The sequence below is a fragment of the Triticum dicoccoides genome, chromosome 3A, assembly GCF_002162155.2.
Source record: "Triticum dicoccoides isolate Atlit2015 ecotype Zavitan chromosome 3A, WEW_v2.0, whole genome shotgun sequence".
Taxonomy (NCBI): Eukaryota; Viridiplantae; Streptophyta; class Magnoliopsida; order Poales; family Poaceae; genus Triticum; species Triticum dicoccoides.
Genome location: NC_041384.1, coordinates 745,087,260 through 745,105,285, shown reverse-complemented (window position 1 = coordinate 745,105,285; position 18,026 = coordinate 745,087,260). Strand labels below are relative to the sequence as shown.

The window sequence follows — 18,026 nt, the reverse complement described above, 5'->3', positions numbered from 1 at the left end:
GGCCGCGGGAGGCCCGAGCCCCGCCGGATCCGACGCCCGCCGAGCTCGCCGGCGACCTCCCTCCGGCCGCTGTCGTCCTCTCCGGTGAGATCTGGTGGATCGGGACGAGATCCACCGGGATCTCATCCAAACGCAGCCCCGCGCCGCCCGGATCCCTCCGTCCCGGGATCATCTCGTCCAGTTGACTTTCTCGCGGGGTAAAAAATTTCACTAAGTCCCCGAAATTCCCAGATTCATATGCCTCTTTCATCGCATCGTAACTTTGCATCCATAGCTCCGATTCATGCATATAGCATATCAAAATGTTCGTCTCAGAGAGTACATCATTTCATCTCATTGCATCATTTTCATTTGAGTTCATCTTGATGCCCGAAATGCTGTTAGAAGAGTGCTACTTGAGATAATTGTCAGTTCTGCTGCTCCATTTAGATATTTGTCATTTTTGCCATGATTATTGTGTGCATGATATGCCCATGAGCCCTACATGTGTTTTGTTATATGTTTTGCCATCTATCCAGAGGTGCAACCCATGTATTTTTGTAATGTGTGTGGTGACTAGCACAAGCTTGCCAAGTGAGGCACTTGATAATGCTGATTTCAGGGATTTAGCATTTCCACTAAGTCCTTGACCTGTTTATCTCATTATGCAATATGTTCATGTTGTTTTCTAGTGATCCGTGCCTCTTTTGAGGATGATCAGTAAGGATGTTTTGTTAATCTTGTAGTGCTCTATCCATCCATGTCTTTGTTTGCATTTATGGATCACCCTAGCTTGAGTCAATCGAGCTCTACTTTTGTCATTTCGTGAATCTGGGCAGATTGTCTACTTGTTAGCGATTTTGCCAAGGATGTTGTAGTTGATCCGTGCATGTTATGTTGTTGTTCTTGCCATGTCTAGCTTGTATAATGTGTATTATTGATGAGTGCATGCTTAGTTTGTCATGACTTGCTCTCTAGTGAGTGCATCGAGCTCGTAAACATGCCTACTTGATATCTGTTTTCAGCATGCTCCAGTTTTCACTAAGTCTGTAACCTGATTATGTTTTTGCCATGTTCACATGCTTACAATTGTATTTTCTGATCCCTTTTGGCTCAAGGTCACTAAGGGACTTTTGTTAAGCTCTTTGAGTAGCTCCATGCCATGCTTTACTTTGCCATTTTCAGGTCCTGTAGCATATAGTTTTCATGCTCCGAGGAGTGCTATCTGATCTGAAATTCCAGACAAGTGTTAATTTCACTAAGTCTGAAATCTGTTTACCATATGCATTTTTGCCATGCTTGTTTGTACCTGTTAATGTATGAATTGGCTGTAGCTCAGTGCTAGACTTTTGTTAAGCATCATGAATGGATCCCTGCCATGTATTTTGTTGCCATTTTTGAGTGTTGTAGCATGTTTAACTTATTGTATTTAGATGGCTACTTGCTGTATATCGCAGACCGGTGCCATATTTGAATTGCTTGCCATTTCCAAACCGTAACTCCATTTCCGGTGATCTTTATATCGTTTTCAAGCGATTTCATCTCATCTTTCCAGTGGCACACTTGGGATTCCAAGTTGAGGCCAGGGCCATGCATTCCTTGTCCATTCATGCATATGCATCGCATACCGCATCCCGCATATCATACCATGTTCATGTGTTGGTTGTTTACTATGTTGTGTGCTTCTTTCCGGTGTTTGCTTCTTCGGGTTGGATCCGGTAACGTCGCGTTGTGAGGACCCGTTCGTCTACGTTCCGTTTGTCTTCTTCATGGACTCGTTCTTCTTTCTTGCGGGATTTCAGGCAAGATGATCATACCCTCGAAATCACTTCTATCTTTGCTTGCTTAGTTGCTCGCTCTTTTGCTATGCCTATGCTGCGATACCTACCACTTGCTTATCATGCCTCCCATATTGTTGAACCAAGCCTCTAACCCACCTTGTCCTAGCAAACCTTTGATTGGCTATGTTACCGCTTTGCTCAACCCCTCTTATAGCGTTGTTAGTTGCAGGTGAAGATTGAAGTTTGTTCCTTATTGGAACATGGAGATGTTGTTCCTTGTTGGAACATGTTTACTTGTTGGGATATCACAATATATCTTATTTAATTAATGCATCTATATACTTGGTAAAGGGTGGAAGGCTCGGCCTTATGCCCGGTGTTTTGTTCCACTCTTGCCGCCCTAGTTTCCGTCATATCGGTGTTATGTTCCCGGATTTTGCGTTCCTTACGCGGTTGGGTAATAATGGGAACCCCTTGACAGTTCGCCTTAAGTAAAACTCTTCCAGCAATGCCCAACATTGGTTTTACTATTCGCCACCCAGCCTTTTCTTTTCCCTTGGGGGTCACGCGCCCAAGGGTCATCATTATTTTAAAACCCGGGCCAGTGCTCCTCTGAGTGTTGGTCCAACTTGTCAGCCGCCGGTGGCCACCAGGGGCAACTCTCGGCTGGCCTACCGGAAGTTTAGACAATCCGGTGTGCCCTGATAAAGAGATATGTGCAGCTCCTATCGGAATTTGTCGGCACATTCGGGCGTTGTTGCTGGTTTAGTTTTACCTTGTCGAAATGTCTTGTAACCGGGATTCCGAGTCTGATCGGGTTTTCCCGCTAGAAGGTCTATTCCTTCGTTGACCGTGAGAGCTTATGATGGGCTAAGTTGGGACACCCCTGCAGGGATTTGAACTTTCGAAAGTCGTGCCCGCGGTTATGGGCAGATGGGAATTTGTTAACGTCCGGTTGTAGAAAACCTGAAGTTGACCTTAATTAAAATGAATCAACTGCGTGTGTAACCGTGATGGTCTCTTTCCGGCGGAGTCCGGGAAGTGAACACGGTGTTGGAGTTATGCTTGACGTAGGTTGTTATAGGATCACTTCTTGATCATACTTTTATCGACCGTGCTTTGCCTTCTCTTCTCGCTCTCATGTGCGTATGTTTGGCCACCATATATGTTAGTCGCTTGCTGCAGCTCCACCTCATACCTTTACCTTTCCCATAAGCTTAAATAGTCTTGATCGCGAGGGTGCGAGATTGCTGAGTCCCCGTGGCTCACAGATACTTCCAAAACCAGCTTGCAGGTGCCGATGAGTCCATGCAGATGACGCAACCAAGCTCAGGAGGAGCTCGATGAAGATCTTGTCCTTTGTGTTGTTTCGTTCTAGTTGATCAGTAGTGGAGCCCAGTTGGGGTCGATCGGGGACCTTTGTCGCATTTGGGGTTCTTCTTTTATTTTGGTTCCGTAGTCGGACCCTGATTGTATTTGGATGATGTAATGCTTTATTCTTGTATTTGTGTGAAGTGGCGATTGTAAGCCAACTATGTATCTTTTTCCCTTATGTATTACATGGGTTGTGTGAAGATTACCTCACTTGCAACATTGCTTTCAATGCGGTTATGCCTCTAAGTCGTGCTTCGACACGTGGGAGATATAGCCGCATTGAGGGCATTACACCAACACACGATTCAATCCCCCTATTGGCGCAGCCCTACCCCTCTTCCTCCTCGTCTCTCGTACTGCTTGGCGAAGCCCTGCTGGAGTCCCGCGCTCCTCCACCACCACCACGCCGTCGTGCTGCTGCTGGATGGAGTCTTCCCCAACCTCTCCTTCTCCCCTTGCTGGATCAAGGTGTAGGAGACGTCACCGGGCTGTATGTGTGTTGAACACGGAGGTGCCGTCTGTTCGGCACTAGGATCATCGGTGATTTGGATCACGACGAGTACGACTCCGTCAACCCCGTTCACTTGAACGCTTCCGCTTAGCGATCTACAAGGGTATGTAGATGCACTCTCCTTCCCCTCGTTGCTAGATTACTCCATAGATTGATCTTGGTGATGCATAGAAAATTTTGAATTTCTGCTACGATCCCCAACATTGGCATCATGAGCTAGGTCTATGCGTAGTTTCTATGCACGAGTAGAACACAAAGTAGTTGTGGGCGTCGATATTGTCAATTTACTTGCCGTTACTAGTCTTATCTTGACTCAGCGGCATCGTGGGATGAAGCGGCCCGGACCGACCTTACACGTACTCTTACGTGAGACTGATTCCACCGACTGACATGCACTAGTTGCATAAGGTGAATAGCGGGTGTCTATCTCTCCCACTTTAGTCAGATCGGATTCGATGAAAAGGGTCCTTATGAAGGGTAAATAGAAATTGGCATATCACGTTGTGGTTTTCGCGTAGGTAAGAAACGTTCTTGCTAGAAACCTATAGCAGCCACGTAAAAACTTGCAACAATAATTAGAGGACATCTAACTTGTTTTTGCAGCATATGCCTTGTGATGTGATATGGCCAAAAGGATGTGATGAATGATATATATGATGTATGAGATTGATCATGTTCTTGTAATAGGAATCACGACTTGCATGTCGATGAGTATGACAACCGGTAGGAGCCATAGAAGTTGTCTTAATTTATTTATGACCTGTGTGTCAACATAAACGTCATGTAATTCATTTACTTTATTGCTAAAGCGTTAGCCATAGTAGTAGAAGTAATAAATGACGAGACAACTTCAAGAAGACACGATGATGGAGATCATGATGATGGAGATCATGGTGTCATGCCGGTGACAACGATGATCATGGAGCCCCGAAGATGGAGATCAAAAGGAGCAAAATGATATTGGCCATATCATGTCACTATTTGATTGCATGTGATGTTTATCATGTTTTACATCTTATTTGCTTAGAACGACGGTAGCTTAAATAAGATGATCCTTCGCAATAATTTCAAGAAAGTGTTCCCCCTAACTGTGCACCGTTGTGAAGGTTCGTTGTTTCGAAGCACCACGTGATGATCGGGTGTGATAGATTCTAACATTCGAATACAACGGGTGTAAGCCAGATTTACACAGCAAAAACACTTAGATTGACTTGACGAGCCTAGCATGTACAGACATGGCCTCGGAACACGGAAGACCGAAAGGTCGAGCATGAGTCATATAGAAGATACGATCAACATGAAGATGTTCACCGATGTTGACTAGTCCATCTCACGTGATGATCGGACACGGCCTAGTCGATTCGGATCATGTTTCACTTAGATGACTAGAGGGATGTCTATCTGAGTGGGAGTTCATTAAATAATTTGATTAGATGAACTCAATTATCATGAACATAGTCTAAATTGTCTTCGCAAATATATTGTAGATAAACAGCTCACATTGTAGCTCCCTGTTTCAATACGTTCCTAGAGAAAGATTAAGTTGAAAGATATTGTAAGCAATGATGCGGACTAGGTCCGTAGTCCGAGGATTGTCCTCACTGCTACACAGAAGGCTTACGTCTTTGATGCACCGCTCGATGTGCAAACCCCTACAGTGTCGTCTGTGGATGTTGTGAACACCTGACAGACACATCCTGATGACTACTTGATAGTTTAGTGCACCATACTTTACGGCTTAGAATCGGGATTCCAATGACGTTTTGAACGCCATAGAACATATGAGATGTTCCAAGAGCTGAAATTGGGATTTCAGTCTCATGCTCGTGTTGAGAGGTATGAGACCTCTGACAAGTTCTTTTGCCAACAAGATGGAGGAGAATAGCTCAGCTAGTGAGCATGTGCTCAGAATGTCTGGGTGCTACAATCACTTAAAACAAGTGGGAGTTAAACTTCCAAGATAAGATAGTGATTGATAGAGTTCTCTAGCCACTATCACTAAGCTACTAGATCTTCGTGATGAACTATGACATGCAAGGGATGGAGTTGATCCCGGAGCTGTTCGCGGTGCTTAAGACCGCAAAAAATAGAAATCAAGCAGGAGCATCAAGTGTTGATGGTTTAACAAGACCACTGGTTTCAAGAAGGGCAAGGGCTAGAAGGGAAACTTCATGGATGGAAAACCAGTTGCCGCTCCAGTGAAGAAACCCAAGGTTGAACCCAAACCCAAGACTAAGTGCTTCTATTGTCAGGGGAACGGTCACTGGTAGCGGAATTACCCCAAATGCATGGTAGATAAGAAGGTTGGCAACTTCAACAAAGTATATACGTGTTATTAATGTGTACCTCACTAGTACTCCTGGTAGCACCTGGGTATTGGATACCGGTTCAGTTGCTCTTATTGGTGACTTGAAGCAAAAGCTACAGACTAAACGAAGACTGGCTAAGGGCGAGGTGACGATGTGTGTTGGAAGTATTTCCAAAGTTGATAAGATCATCATCCCACGCTCCATCTGCCTTCGGGATTAGTATTGAACCTAGATAAATGTTATCAGGTGTCTACGTTGAGCATGAATATGATTAGATCATGTTCATTGCAATACGGTTATTCATTTAAATTAGAGAATAATGGTTATTTTGTTTACATGAATAATACCTTTCATGGTCATGCACCCTATGTGAATGGTTCATTGAATCTCGGTCGTGGTAATACACATGTTCACGCCAAAAGATGTAGAGTTAATAACGATAATACCACTTTCTTGTGGCACTGCCGCTTAGGTCATATTGGCGTAACGTGCATGAAGAAACTCCATGTCGATGGATGTTTGGAGTCACTTGATTTTGAATCGCTTGACACATGCGAGCCATGCCTCAAGGGCAGGATGACTAAGACCCCGTTTTCAGGTACAATGAAACGGGCATGTGACTTGTTGGAAATCATACATGTTGATGCGTGTGATCCAATGAGAATTGAAGCGTGCGGTGGATATCGCTATTTTCTCATCTTCACTGACAATTTGAGTAGATATAGGTATATTTACTTAATGAAGCACAAGTCTGAAACGTTTGAAAAGTTCAAGCGATTTCAGAGTGAAGTTAAGAATCATCATAACAATAAGATCATGTTCCTACGATCTGATCAAAAGGGGATTTTCGGAGTTATGAGTTTGGCAATCACTTAAGACATTGTGGAATTGTTACACAGTTGAAGCCACCTGGAACACCACAAGCTAATGGTGTGTCCGGACGTCGTAATCGAACCCTATGAGATATGGTGCGATCTATGATGTCTCTTACCGATCTACCGCTACTATTTTGAGGTTATGCATTAGAGACAGCTGCATTCACTTTAGATAGGACACCATCTAAATCCGTTGAGACGACGACATATGACCATTGGTTTGGCAAGAAACCAAAGTTGTCGTTTCTTAATGTTTGGGGCTGCGATGCTTAAGGCTTCAGCTGGAGAAGCTCGAACCCAAAGCAGGACAAACACATCTTCATAGGATACCCAAGGGTGACAGTTGGGTATACCTTCTATCTCAGATACGAGGGCAAATTGTTTGTTGCTAAGAACGGGTCCTTTCTCGAGAAGGAGTTTCTCTCGAAAGAATTGAGTGGGAGGAAGATAGAACTTGATGAGGTTGTCGAAGCTTTACTTCAACCAGAGAGTGACGCAACACAGAAAGATGTTTTCTGTGGCGCCTACGTCTGTTGAATAGGAAGTTAATGATAGTGATCATGAAGCTTCGGATCAAGTTGCTATCGAACCTCATAGGTCGACAAGGATATGTACTACTCCTGAGTGGTATGGTAATCCTGTCTTAGATATCATGTTGTTAGACAACAATGAACCTACGAGCTATGGAGAAGCGATGGTGGGCCCGTATTCCGACAAATGGTTAGAAGCCATGAAATCCGAGATAGGATCCATATATCAGAACCAAGTATGGACTTTGGTGGACTTGCCCGATGATCGGCAAGCCATTGAGATAAATGGGTCTTTAAGAAGAAGACGGACGTGGGCGGTAATGTTACCGTCTATGAAGCTCGACTTGCGGGAAAGAGTCTTTTCACAAGTTCAAGGAGTTGACTACGATGAGAATTTCTCACCCGTAGCGATGCTTAAGTCCGTTGGAATCATGTTAGCATTAGTTGTATTTTTCGTTTATGAAATCTAACAGATGGATGTCAAAGCAAGTTTTCTTACCAGTTTTTGTAAGAAAAAGTTGTATGTGATACAATAAAAGGTTTTGTCGATCCTAAGCATGCTAAAAGGTATGCTCCAGCAATCCTTCTATGGACTAGAGCAAGCATCTCGGAATCGGAATATATGTTTTGATGGAGTGATCAAAGCTTTTAGGTTTATACAATGTTTGCTAGAAACTTGTATTTACAAGAAAATGAGTGGGAGCACTACAATATTTCTGATAAGTATATGTGGATGACATATTGTTGATCTGAAATAATGTAGAATTTCTGGAAAGCACAAACGGTTGTTTGAAGAGTGTTTTTCAAAGGAAGACCTGGATAAAGCTGCTTACATATTGGGCATCAAGATCTATAGAGATAGATCAAGACGCCTGATGATACTTTCAAAGAACGCACACCTTGACATGTTTTTGAAGGAGTTCAAAATAGATCAGTCAAAGAAGGGGTTCTTACCTGAGTTGTAAGGTGTGAAGTTGAGTAAGACTCGAAGATTGACCACGGCAGAAGAAAGAGGAAGGACGAAGGTCGTACCCTATGCTTTTTTCATAGGCTCTGTACAGTATGCCATGCTGAGTGCCGCACCTGATGTGTGCCTTGCCACATGTCTGGCAAGAGGGTACAAAGGTGATCTAGGACTGGATCACCAGATAGCGGTCAAAATTGTCCTTAGAGGAATAAGGAAATGTTTCTCGGTTATGGAGGTGATAAAGAGTTCGACGTAAAGAGTTACGTCGATGCAAGCTTAACACCTATCCGAATAGTTCTGAGTAGAGATACCGGATACGTATAATGGAGCAACAATTTGGAATAGCTCCAAGTGAAACGTGGCAGCAGCATCTACGATATAAAGTTTTGCGAAATACATAGGGATCTGAATATGGCAAGACCCGTTGACTACAACCTCTCTCACAAGCATAACATGATCAAACCCAGAACTCTTTGAGTGTTTATCACATAGTGATGTGAACTAGATCATTGAGTCTAGTAGACTCTTGGATGTTGGTCACATGGCGATGTGACCTGTGAGTGTTAATCACATGGCGATGTGAACTAGATTATTGACTCTAGTGCAAGTGGGAGACTGTTGGAAATATGCCCTAGATGCAATAATAAATTAGTTATTATTATATCATATTTCATTGTTCATGATAATCGTTTATTATCCATGCTAGAATTGTATTGATAGGAAACTCAGATACATGTGTGGATACATAGACAACACCATGTCCCTAGTAAGCCTCTAGTTGACTAGCTCGTTGATCAATAGATGGTTACGGTTTCCTAACCATGGACATTGGATGTCGTTGATAACGGGATTACATCATTAGGAGAATGATGTGATGGACAAGACCCAATCCTAAGCCTAGCACAAAGATCGTGTAGTTCGTATGCTAAAGCTTTTCTAATGTCAAGTGTCATTTCCTTAGACCATGAGATTGTGCAACTCCCGGATACCGTAGGAGTGCTTTGGGTGTGCCAAACGTCACAACATAACTGGGTGGCTATAAAGGTACACTACAGGTATCTCCGAAAGTGTCTGTTGGGTTGGCACAAATCGATACTGGGATTTGTCACTCTGTGTAAACGGAGAGGTATCTCTGGGCCCACTCGGTAGGACATCATCATAATGTGCACAATGTGACCAAGGAGTTGATCACGTGATGATGTGTTACGGAACAAGTAAAGAGACTTGCCGGTAACGAGATTGAACAAGGTATCGGGATACCGACGATTGAATCTCGGGCAAGTATCATACTGATGGACAAAGGGAATTGTATACGGGATTGATTGGATCCTTGACATCGTGGTTCATCCGATGAGATCATCGTGAAACATGTGGGAGCCAACATGGGTATCCAGATCCCGCTGTTGGTTATTGACCGGAGAGTTGTCTCGGCCATGTCTGCATGACTCCCGAATCCGTATGGTCTACACACTTAAGATTCGATGACGCTAGGATTATAGGGAAAGTATGTATGCGGTTAATGAATGTTGTTCGGAGTCCCGGATGAGATCCCGGACGTCACGAGGAGTTCCGGAGTGGTCCGGAGGTAAAGATTGGTATATAGGAAGTATGGTTTTGGCCACCGAAAGTGTTCCGGGCCACTACACCACAACACTTAATTGGGGGCAGTCAACTGCCGGGAGAAATACCAGATTAACGGCAAACTATCTGCCAGAAATCTTATTACCGCCGGAAGAAATACTTAAGGGCGGAAGAACTGCCGGTAGGAGTTGAGCAACACAGGCATTTAAACTGTCGGCAACGATATCCACGTTTTAGGTCACCTTATCTGCCGGGAGAACCGAACCCCGACTCATTATCTGCCTGTACTGTGTCTGTGGCGCGAACCGGAAATAATTGGCTTATTGGCGCGGGACACCGAGACATTTCAGCCAAAAAAAGAAAAGAAATAGGCGCGGCACCTCACCTCACCTCTTCTATTCCCCCAAGTCGCGCCCCCAAATCAGCCAGCCTTCCACCCTCGATCCCATCCGCCGCCGACCACCCTTCGCCGCTCCCGTCGACCTCAGCGACAGCCGATAACCCTCCGCCGTCCCCGACCCTAGCCTCACCCTTCCCCGCCCCGACCACCCTCCACCGTTCCCAAACCCCTACCGCTCCCGGCTTCCTTCCCGACCACCGTGGCGGGCAAGGGTTTGACGCCGCCGGCCCTCCTGGCCGTCCTCCGGTTGGTCGCTAGAGGAAATGGCTTCCACCCTCCTTCCAAAGCTTGTGACCACGGATCAGGCTCCTCCCACCGTTCCTTCCCCTCTCCTTCTTGGAGCCGCGTGTGACCACGGATCTGGCTCTCCACCAGCGGCAGCTGGGATGGCGCGGATCCACCTCTTCTCCACAAGAGCCGGCCGAGACGACGTGGATTCGCATCTCCTCCTCCCTCCCTGCCATGGCCGCCTTTATCTGCTGCGCCCCCCGCCTCGCAGCTCTGCTTCTGGACGGAGATCTGGAGGAGTACCCGCCGCTCACCGTGGCTTCAATCCTTCTTCCCAGCTGGCCCCAGAGGCACAACGTTAAGGGTGCAAGCTCGACTGTTTCAACAGTCTGCCTTGGCGTGATGGCTCCCCGTCAACAACCAGGTTGACCATGGCCTATGCTAGCTTGTAAGCCCTTATTCTTGTGCACCTAATTGATGGGGCTCTCTTCATTCAATAAATTATCTTGATCTCGTAACTATTATCAATCTAATGATAAGATCTGATTTATGCAAATCTTCTATACATGGTTTTGGTAGTAGGTATCATCTTATCGGTTTAGAATACTGGTTCTGTTCCTGGGCAAAAAGTATTACTTGAATTGTATCTTAATCATCAGACCAGATTCATGAATTACTAGATGTTTCAGGTGAGCTGTCTGGGGTCCGAAGTCCCTTTGTTCACATAGTACATTTTTGTTTCTGTATGTGGATATTTATTTATTCTATAAATATAAGTGTTGCAAACTTCTGTGAAGTCTGATAAAAATAGAACAATGCAGCAGTTCCTTCCCCTGTCCCAGTCCGCTGGAAGTGTCTCTGCTGCCTCCCCAAGACGCTGGAAGGTCACCCGCATCGATGCTCTTTCCGCCACTTCCACAAGCCACCAGACCGTATAGTTCATGCCCCTAATCTACATGCCATGTCAAGTTGCATCCTCTTCTTGCTTAGCTACAAGTGCTCAATGCACTAGGATATACTCCCTCTGTTTCTAAATATAAGATGTTTTGGAAGTTTAAATTAGACTGTCAAAACGTCTTATATTTAGGAACGGGCATAGTATATAAAAATCTACCTCTTACTGATCTCTTGTTGTATATTGGGAAGAGAAATATGCTTTGAATCATCTCCACAAGGATGTAGAATTACATTTATGGAAGGTTCGTATTCAAATTATCAAAAACATGAAGGAATGGTCTCCTTTTAAATATGTTTGACTAGTAAATGGCATTTCTATGTAGTAGCTGCATGCGCAAGGAAGATAATACAGGATATCACCCACTTTCATGCCTTAGCTCAATAAATTGACATTAGTGAAAAGTATAAACTGACAACCATACTTACTCGTAGACTGGTACCTAGCGCAAGTATAGGGTCTTGTAGACTGGTACAAGAAGAAATTAAAACCATTCCAAACAGGCCCTTTATGGTTTTTTGTTGGATGTCTGCATTCTAGCTAAAGATGACATTGAAGTTAATTGTCCTCCATCTTGCTGTGATAGTCAACCTTCTCTGTTTTATTTCGACTCTTCTATTTTTCCTGTCATATTGATAGTCTTGTGATAAGTGGCACTACTATGTGAGAGTGATGTTGCTCTGCTTTGTACCAACTTAGAATTCATGTTTTAGACTAACCTCATATTTCAGCTCGACATTATAACTTAGGTCTTGAAAGGTTTGACAAGATCTTGAAGGTGTCGGAGGTTGGGCAAGATCCGCAAGGTATCCATGCTAATTTTTTCTGCTAATTTTGGTAGTAGCTTCTCTGTTTGTGTTCTGCAAAATCCGATGGAAAAACAAGTGCTATGTTTTTTATAGTATAGACGATGATATTCATCAACTAAAGTGTGCGCCTTTCTTTCCAGTTTTCAGTTACATGCTTATCTAGGTGGCACCTAACATGTCAATCCTAATGTGCCACGAATTCTTGTTTCAGGAAAAAGAATGGAAAAGGAAGAGATAAGACAATGCTGAAGCACAAGAGCAAGAGAGGCTAGCTATACTTAAAGCAAGGAACAGCGAGGATTCTGAACGATTTGGGTCCTTTAAATTTTCAAATCTAAATGAAGATTTTGGAGGCCGAGCCAGTCAGGGACAAAATAAAAGGAAGAAGGTGATCTGTTTGGTTACTGCATCTACTGTACAATTGCATCTATCGTAAAACTGCATCTTGTTACATGCTTTGTGCAGCCCACTTTGTCATGCACATTAATTCATGCTTTGCACAGTTCACTTTGTCATGCATATTAATTCATGCTTTTTGCAGTTCACTTTGTCATGCACATATTAGGTGCATGTTGATGTGAAGTTCTCACATCATCTTGTTTGCTAATTTGTAGAGCAATGTAGAATATCCTACTGTTAAAGTAACTCGAGTTCTTAGGTCCTATATAACTAGAGATACTCCATGAGCAGCATAGATGAGATACTTTTATTCTTGTCAGCCCGCCTGAATGCACGAGAGAGCCTAGCTGTTGCTCAAAGACTGAATGCAAAACCCACTGCAGCCCAGTCTATGAGAAAATCAGACCAGCAAGCCTGAGATGATGTGTTTCCAAAATAATTGAGTGTTGACTAATGCCATAGTACTACCATGGTTCAAATGTTGAATTTTTTTCCTGTGTTTTTCTTTAAGCTGGCCCGCCCAGCTATTTTGTTGTAGCTCGGCCACTGATCCAAAGTAAAACAATATTCTGCACTAGAAACAGTACAAGATATCTCTGGGTCAACTTATGTAATAAAGTAATCTTTGCATGCAGATTGTTAATATCAATGAGAAACTTTATCTCAAGTTATTATATGATCTTAGTTACTGTAGTTTTCAGTATGGTTGCTCTTGCCAGTCGACTTTAGCTTAGCCTCCATTTCTGAATGTCTTGAATTGATTTCTCTTCCTGTGTTTGTCGCTCTTCCTATTTCCATTCCCGGTGCCATAGTAATATATAATTGTTTCTGATGAATATAAGACATTCAGTGTGCTTAAGGACATGGGCAAAACCAAGTATAATTTTAAGAGGAGCATTTACGAGATCGAGTAGCTGCATGATTTCTCAATGCAAAGCTCCTAGCTGTGTTTGTGCACTTATTCTTCCAATATATTCTTAGGATATGCCTAACTACAGTTTTGTCACATGGATTCCTCCTTATTTTGTTATCAACTCACTTGAACTTAATTAGTTTATCTGTTAATGTTACTGACTTGAATTGTTTCTGAATGTATTAGGTACCAATTTGTCAATCTTTTACTAAATATAAATAAAATACAAAAATGTTGCAACAAAATGGGTCTGATTCCAGAACTAAGCATATTTTTTATACCCCATTCTCAACTATATGCTCTAGATTATTATGTTGTAGTTTGAAATCCAAATATAAAGATAATTACAATTTTTATCTAATTCACAACCTATATACAGGAACCGGCAGCATTTTAGTCCATTTTAATCTGTATCCAATTTAGTAAACAAAATTAGGCGAAATGGAAATACAGAGGAAAAATGAAATAGCCCACCTAAAGATTTCCCCATAACCATTTTGATTTGTACAAGTGGTAATTTAACCTTCCAATATGCAGATATTGTGACTTCACTTAGGATAGCGGATCCCAGGATCTTTAAGCAAGCCCTTGATAGACATGCAGACCACTAAGTTCACATATTTGTGTTCTGAAAAAGTTTCGGCCCTCTGCTGTCACGGATTGCTTCTTACTTTATTGTACAGGGACCCTGATTGCTTTGCGTGGACACTGATTGCTTATTTCTCTTGGAGGGTTACTAAAATGCGGTGTCTACCTTGTGTTGGAAAAAGTTGAACTCCAGGTCTACCGGAGATTAGTTAAGAAAATGTGAGTGTAAACTTGAAGGTCTCCTTGTCACAATTTTACAGAATGAACCAATCCTTTTCGCTTTGCTTTCTTCTGCAGGCATATCATCCAGAGGGAGAAGGAACCATCGTCTAAGGCGCATCAAATCAAGCTAGAGGTCTCTGCATCCATTTTAGTCGAGTAGCAGTCTTGCGAAAGGTGACCGTGGCAAACATTTTATCCTGCTACAAGCACATTATTTGGATGAAATGGTGTTTATTGTTGGTGGCTTATTTGTATGCCTAACAAGTTGGGAGCTTTTCTTCAGGGTATGTCATAACCTCAACCTTTAGGTTACTATAAACAAGTTTGGAACGACAAGAATATTAAATTATAAATTTTCACTGTTTTGTTACTATAACTGGAATGGAATGAGCTGTGTACATTAACCTGATTCAAATCCTTTTCATCTCCAATAAACGATCTGTGTACAACATCAGCCTTCATTCAAACTCCACATATTGAATAGTTTCACAACGTGTGCTGCTACAGCTAACACCCAACATCAAGGCAAACAAAGAAGGCATTAGAACACTTGTCCTTATGTGATGTAAAAATTGCATTTTTATTTTGCTTCCAGTACTAGTTGCATGTCAATGTATGTTACAATAGGTTTATTGTGCTATGAGAGCTCCATTTTGAGTTTCCATTCTGTATTTCTGTTACAGGTTTCCCAAAGATACACTACTTGATGGAGGTTTGGATGATCTACAAGCTGCTGAAGGTTTGCAAGATCTACTATTAAGTTGGTGGAGTGATAATGTAATGCGCCTTGTTTGTTGAACCTGGAGACATTGGCAAGTTGTGCTCTTTTTGGTGGTTGTTTTGGCACATAGGCCACTATATGGCCATTTTGGTTGTGGGACACATGTAGAAACATATATACTTCTCCCATTGTGGCACTACTTCATTTTGGTTGTGTGGCACATCTATCTAGAAACATGTATGTACTCCTTTTGTGGCACAGTCTGCTTATATATGTTCTTATGTTTATGAAATGAAGTTTAAGGTTTCTGATGAGGCCTATATGTTACTTTGAAGTGTATGTATAAATTGTGTGAGGTGTCCCGATTGCTTAACATAATGAATGGATATTGTATCAGGGATGTGTACAATAGTTTGCTAGTGAAATCGAAGTGCTGGCATCATAACCGCCGGGAAAACATGCATGTGCAGGCAGCTGAACTGCTAGTAATTGTAGTTTCGTGTGCCCTGACCAATCTGCCGGGAGAAAATAGATTGCCGGCAAATACAAGGGCCAGGGCAGAGAAACTGCCGGGAGAAATTTATCTGTCGGGACAAGTAATCCTCGGCAGCCTTTCTCGTGGCGGTTCTATCTGCCGGGAGAAACACTGTCCCGGCAGTTTGTCTGCCCTTATAAGTGCGTTCTCCCGGCAGTTTTTCTGTCCCTATATCAGTGTTGTGGTGTAGTGGGCATAACTGGTAGTGTACCAGGACCACCGGAGGGGTCCGAGGGTCCACCGGGAGGGGCCACCAGCCCCGGAGGCCTACATGGGCTAATAGTGGGAAGGGACCAGCCCCTATGTGGGCTGGGGCGCCTCCCACCAAGGCCCAAGGCGTCCTCAAGAGGAGAGGAGGCAAACCCTAGGCGCAGATGGGCCCTAAGGCCCACCCTAGGTGCGCCCCTCTCTCCCCCTTGGCCGCCTCCCAGATGGGATCTGGGGGCTGCCGCCACCCCTAGGGAGGGAACCCTAGGTGGGGGCGCAGCCCCTCCCCTTCCCCTATATATACTTGAGCAAAGGGGCAGCCCAACACACGATTCAATCCCCCTGTTGGCGCAGCCCTACCCCTCTTTCTCCTCGTCTCTCGTAGTGCTTGGCGAAGCCCTACTGGAGTCCCGCGCTCCTCCACCACCACCACGCCGTCGTGCTGCTGCTGGATGGAGTCTTCCCCAACCTCTCCTTCTCCCCTTGCTGGATCAAGGCGTAGGAGACGTCACCGGACTGTACGTGTGTTGAACACGGAGGTGCCGTCCGTTCGGCACTAGGATCATCGGTGATTTGAATCACGACGAGTACGACTCCATCAACCCCATTCACTTGAACGCTTCCGCTTAGCGATCTGCAAGGGTATGTAGATGCACTCTCATTCCCCTCGTTGCTAGATTACTCCATAGATTGATCTTGGTGATGCGTAGAAAATTTTGAATTTCTGCTACGATCCCCAACATAAATCGCTAGGATTTTTTCTAGTTTTTTGCTGTATAATATGAGAAGAAATAAAAGTGCTTGAAATAGGATTCAAACCCAGGTCTATGCAATAGCTATTGAGCCGAATAGCCAACTAAGTGATCTTTAGTTGTTGTCTACTGCAGATAAACAATGTTATTTGAACCTTTCTTATTTATGCCATATCAGAAAAATAATGAACTTTGGCATGACCAACGTGATAACTATGGTCTGAGCAACATGTAACTATATCATGATAGGGATGGTAACTATTGTCGGTGTCAAAACCGGCCGATCTCGGGTAGGGGGGCCCGAACCGTGCGTCTGAGGATCGAAGGAAACAGGAGACAAGGGTGGCACGATGTTTCCCCAGGTTCGGGCCCTCTAAGTGAAGGTAAAACCCTACGTCCTGCTTGATTGTATTTGATGAATATAGGGGTTACAAGAGTCGATCTACCTCGAGATCGTAATGGCTAAACCCTAGATGTCTAGCCTATGTGATTTGTCTTAGCCTCTATGGACTAAACCCTCCGGTTTATGTAGACACCGGAGGAGTTCAGGGTTGTACAGAATCGGTTTACAGAGAAAGAAATACATCCGAACACTAGGCTTGCTATCCACGCAAAGGAGAGTCCCATCTGAACACGGGGAAAGGTCTTCTGCCTTGTATCTTCATGGCCCACCAGCCCGGCCCATATCAAATTATCCGGACACACGAGGACCCCTTAGTTCAGGACTCCCTCAACTACTGTACCAGAAGGTTAAAGCATGATAACTTTAGCATGGGGAAGTGTGATAATTTAACACAGAAATGACAGGTGAATGTTTCAAAAACTTTTTCCTTTGGATGAAAAATACCATGGTGTTTAAACGTAAGATATTACGTCTGTCATGCATAAAAATTGTTATAAACTTACATACAAGTTACCCGGGAAGTTATGTTTCAACGTTTTTTCCTCGAAGTCAAAGTTAACATGGTGGTTGAACGTAAGTAATTAATGAGATCCACGGTGCATAAATATCATGTCAAAGTTACCATGGTCCTAAAAAGTTACCATGGGGTGTACATGAGTTATCATATCTTCAATATGTAAAATATCATGTCATTTGCATAGAAGTTACCATGATATGTTTTAACAACTCCCCTCCCCCACCCCGGTCGCCAAGTTATCAGGTATGCGGTGTGTGAGCTACCATGCTATTCACACAAAAGTTACCGAGAGGATATTTCATCAACTCTCCCCCCCACCCCCGTCGTCAAAGTTAATTACCAGGACCGGGGTACATAAATTATCAGGTCTACGATGTGTGAGTTACCATGCTATTGACACAAAACCTACGGAGGGGATATTTCATCAACTCTCACGCCCACCCCCGTCGCCAAATTTACCAGGACTGTGG

At 43.7% G+C, this 18,026-nt stretch overlaps 1 long non-coding RNA gene across 14 annotated transcripts; it reads left to right on the top strand.

Annotated features, from left to right (window-relative positions):
• The first annotated feature begins 10,292 nt into the window (after positions 1-10,292).
• Positions 10,293-15,456, top strand: LOC119270633. 14 transcript variants are annotated; one of them, XR_005134181.1, is made up of 6 exons: positions 10,293-10,983; positions 11,357-12,296; positions 12,511-12,687; positions 14,295-14,418; positions 14,497-14,705; positions 15,105-15,456. It is a non-coding gene; the product is annotated as an uncharacterized LOC119270633 (long non-coding RNA). The 14 variants fall into 14 exon arrangements; XR_005134187.1 differs by adding an exon at positions 11,115-11,224 and having other exon boundaries at positions 10,295-10,983; positions 11,360-12,296; positions 12,511-14,418; XR_005134185.1 differs by adding an exon at positions 11,115-11,224 and having other exon boundaries at positions 10,295-10,983; positions 12,511-14,418.
• Positions 15,457-18,026: the final 2,570 nt, after the last annotated feature.